Source organism: Pteropus vampyrus, unplaced genomic scaffold, assembly GCF_000151845.1.
Source record: "Pteropus vampyrus isolate Shadow unplaced genomic scaffold, Pvam_2.0 Scaffold18, whole genome shotgun sequence".
Lineage (NCBI taxonomy): Eukaryota > Metazoa > Chordata > Mammalia > Chiroptera > Pteropodidae > Pteropus > Pteropus vampyrus.
The window spans coordinates 12,934,510-12,939,393 of record NW_011888799.1 but is presented as its reverse complement, the minus strand read 5'-3'; the positions used below and the strand labels follow the sequence as shown (position 1 = coordinate 12,939,393).

The 4,884-nt window shown below is 35.4% G+C and overlaps 1 pseudogene; it reads left to right on the top strand.

The window, feature by feature from the left end:
* Window positions 1-4,187: 4,187 nt before the first annotated feature.
* LOC111736166 lies at window positions 4,188-4,306 on the top strand (annotated as a pseudogene).
* Window positions 4,307-4,884: the final 578 nt, after the last annotated feature.

Genomic DNA, 4,884 nt, shown 5'->3' with positions numbered 1-4,884 from the left:
CTTCATGCAAAAAGGACAATATGTGAACCCCATTCAAAATATTTTGTGTATTTAAATGTAGAAATTTTAAACATTCATTCAATGTCCTTTAAATTGTATGAATAATATTATTGTGGTTTCCAGCCTAATTAAAGGATAATTAAGTGGAGGACAATAGCTTAAAAAGTATATCTCTCTTTTACAATATAATTACTTATGCTAATACACCATAAATTGAAATAGCGTAATATTAAAGACAAAATTAAGCTTGCAAGGGAACTCTGTAATAGCTTATTATAACAAAACCATTCCACATTATAGATATAAAAGAAAAACATTGCTAATAAGAATGTTCTGGACATTTTCATTTATTTGCTCATTCGAGTGTTAGCACTTTACCACTACCACCTCTCTAGTCTATAAAAGAAGCTTATTGGTGTTGTTCATTAAGTTGATAGATTTTTTTCTTTTTTGTGTGTACATTGGCTTCTCAGAAATTAGATTTTAGTCTGACCAAGGGTGATGCAGTTACCACCCAGTTATCATTATCGTGGTAATGTTCACCAAGAGCTATGCTCTGGCCATTCTCAAAGGTTTCTTGTGACTTTACAGTAGGACTAAACTGACCCAAGAGACTCACCAACCTCCACATTATATGTTCTGAAGAGCAAGTCATCTCATAGTCATTCCATGATTATCTAGATTGAGCTAAACTCAAGATACTCACTCAGTTGTGTTCTTCCTCCTGACTTGCACTGCCCAGATTACCACCAATGACCATTACCTACCTGAGTCCAAATTCTTGCCAAACCTCTGTGCCTTACCGGTTAGTATTGTAAATATAGTGACAACTCTTGCCTGCTTAACACTCAATGTAGACAATTACTACTATCTACAAGGATGTGGCTGCCCCATCTGTGCCTCTGTAAGTACTATCTGCTGCAAATGACATTCACCCAAGAAAGAGTACTGACTTTTCCCAGGCCCACTACCAAACTCAGGTGCTCCATTCCTACATGGAGTAATATGAGAGGCAGAGGTTCTGACTTCTCGAATATATCTTTTTTACCAGGCTACTATATTTACGAAACTTTTACCATGAGAGTCATTTATTGTAGTTGAAGCATTGCCTCCAGAAAGTCATTATAAAAATGTACATTATCAGAAAGCAGAACACCAGTATGTAGCACTTGAACACCTCTCTGCATGTATATATGAATTTATGCTAAGATACAATGAAACACAAGATAGAAGTTGTGATCAGAATAAGAAAATATAAATTTGGGAACAAGCAGCGCTGTGGTCTCTCACCATAACTGGCACTGATTAAATTCCTAACAAAGACCATTTCATAATCAATCCTCCTAAAATTCTTGTCAAATCCTACCCTATTACTTTGTTATTCTTTCTTCTATTTTGAGTGCAGCAACAATGCCAGCCCAATTAACCTTAGTTAAAAACAATTACCACAATTAAGAGGAAGTGCATGCCCCACCTATGTCTCATCTGTGCTCTCTGTAATTACTCTGTTCTTAGTAGCACTCATTCAGGACAAAATAGTGGCTTTTCCCAGGCTGACTACTAAATTGTGGTATCCTAGTCCCACATGGTGTGCTGTGAGAGCTACCATGAGTCTGGGCTAATCAACTGGTCTCTTTTACCAGTCTACCATGTTACATGGACCTTCTACCATTGTCCCCATAAGGTCCTTGTCAACATAACACATTATCAGAAGGAAGAGAAGGGAGCATCACAGCATAGAATTTCTTAACATCTGGGTGCAATTATGAATTTAGCTATTGGTCAGATATGAGACATAAAGCAGACAATTTGATGGGAATCAGAAATAAGAAATGTGGAATAAATGGCACTGTCCAGATTGGCTTCCTCTCTAGAGAGATTCCTAATAATCATGGAAAACTACAGGCATACATGAAGCCCTGGAAAGTTTGGTGGGATAGAAAAGAAAAGGGAATAGAACGGGATAGAAAGGGAAAGTAGAATACTAATATACTCAAGCTCACCACTCAATTACAGTCCTTAGCATAAAAGTGCACTTACCTTACAAAGATGAGATGCCCTAAGAACTGGAATGAAAAGTTTCAATAGTTGGAAAAATCTCTCCTAGGTAGGTTGCCAGATCCCAGGAGGCTTAGAAGATGAGAAAAACCTTCAGATCCAGCTTTGTTATTATGGAGCCTTTGTTAAAAGGATTCTTAAAATAAAAAATAATGAATAAGGAAATAAATACCTTTGTCTGTTCCTCACATTCCCAATTGGACCCCCCAATCTTGAAGACCTGAACATCTTAGGTGACCAACCTGAGCAGTTTTTGTAGCATCAGAATTGTAAATAGTATTCCCATTATGTGTGTGAGTACATGCAGGTATAGCGAGGAGGGAAGTTAGTTCGATGTAATAAAGTCTGAATCCTGTTACACTGCATTGCATTCAAATGCACATTGCATTGCATTCAAAAGTTACTGAAGAGTAACTCAAACTAAACACTGTTCTCCCAAGAAGTGGCATTCCTAGTCCCACAGTAATCCATAGGCAACTACATTATAATCAATAATATTCACTTGTCTACAATTTTATTTATGTAATCAATTTGATAAGAAAACACTTAAAAATTGGAAAATATGAAAAAAAATTCAAACTTCAGAATCAGGAATGTTGAATTGTAAGAAATGCCAGACAAATGAAACGTTTCATAAGGTCGTTTAAATTTCTATTTGCAATAAAATATGAAGTAAATAAATCCCTCATTCTTTCTTCAAATACCAAGACATGGAACAATTTAATCCTAACTTCAATAAAGTCTGAAAGTTAAATATTGAGTAGATTCCATAAAATAGATGAGAAATAACAATTAACTAACAAATATTGGATGGCCATACTTGACTACCAAATGAAGCTTTAATAAATACCTTCAAATATTTCTTAAAACAAATAAATAACCAGTGGTTTACAATGACTTCATACAGATTGAATTGTAACAAATTATTTTACATAAAGAAAAAGTTCGAGATGACCAGAAAATAATCTTATATTTCTTCTGACAGATTGCTTTGCAAGGAGATATTATTGGCTCACATTAGAGTAGTCACATCTGAAGTTTTCCTGCTTCTCATAAAGAATATTTACCTAGTTTGCAATTTATAAAGGAAGATCACAGAATATATATTTAGATCAAAGGTCTAGTAACCTGATGGATATACAGAGTCGAGTTTGTTTCATTGCTTTGTCTACACTTCAGATACATCCAGGTAGGACTGTCACTGTAGAGTTACTGACCACCGTCTTAGCTCAGTCATCAAACAAACACTAAACAATATAGCTCTTGTGGTAGGACATCATCAATGGTACTTTATTTTTTAATTAGGTTAGAACATACAAAGATGAATGCTAGAAACCAGAAAGAGGCCCTGGACATAAAACATTTGGGTCAATTATTGAGGGTTATAAATCTGAGAAAAATTAGCTTACTAAGTATGTAATACAAGCTGGGAATAAAAATTTTATGGCCTGAGTTTCTGGGGGCATCACTAATGCCTAATACTCAGTGAGGATGGTAACTGCAGACCCTTACCTTGGTCTAAGGGACAGTTTAGGCAGATTCAGACCAGACTGCACAGAGAGATGTGCTATCTTAGCATATACCCAACACAAACCTCTTTGTGTCATGTGATCACAGGCTGGAAGTGCTTTCTTTAGAATATCATTGCCTAACCTGTCTTTTGATAGTCAGTGTACCTTATCAGCCAGTAATTGCAGGCACCTAAAAGCTTCAATGCTTCACTACCTAGGCATAATGAGGTGGATTAAGGAATGGAGACCTGACTATGTACAAAGGCCCTTAAGTGGATTAGAACGTGTTATTTTCCTGTGCACACAGCTTAGGCCGCTTTGAACACGTTGTGCTTATAATGCCATGTACTTACCAGATCATTCATTCCTGACCTCAAAGCACTCTGCAAACAAAATGCTTTCTCCATTTTGTAAAAATGGAAAGGGTGGAGCACAATGTGGTAAAATGGAAGCTAGAGTTCATAGTTCTCTTAGAGGGACCTTATAATTAGAACTGTTACTTACATAATTCAAGTTATATACATACATACATACATACATATATACATACATACATACATACATATATACATACATACAAGTTATGGTGAGGGAAATGAGTTTAAAAATTGAATCATAGTCTATAGCCATGCCACCCTGAACAAGCCCAATACTGTCTGATCTCAGACGCTAAGTAGGGTTGGGCCTGGTTAGTACTTTGATGGGAGACCGCCTAGGAAGACCAGGTGCTGTAGGCATAAAACATAAAATAAATAAATAAATAAATAGATAGATAGATAGATAGATAGATAAATAGATTAATTAATTAATTTAAAAAAACTGAATCGTCTATATTAGTTGTGTAGTTGAATCAAATTTATATACTAACTCTTCAACATTCCATTGTTTTTGCACATATATGCATATGCCAGTTGTTTTAATAGGTTTATTTTATTCTGTGTACAATCACGTTAGCTTATATAAAGACAATTGCTGAGTCACTCATCCAGGGAACAATTATAAAACTCCAATATATGAGAAAGTCGTAAGTAGACAAAAGTCCAGAGACATTTCAAAAGTAGATGCATGGAGCAAGAGAGAATGTCATTACTCACAGTCACTTTTTCTAAAAAGGCAGATAATGTATGTATGTATTCACTTTACAAATATTTGTTGATGCCTTACTATGTGCCAATCACTGTTTTAAGCATTGAGAATAGAGCAGTTAAAGAAAAGACACGATTTCTAAAGAACTTGGAAAAAAATGAAGGCTCTGATTCAACTTGGAACACTCTAATATTTAGGTGAGTATAGAAGGAGAAAGCAGCAAAGGAGT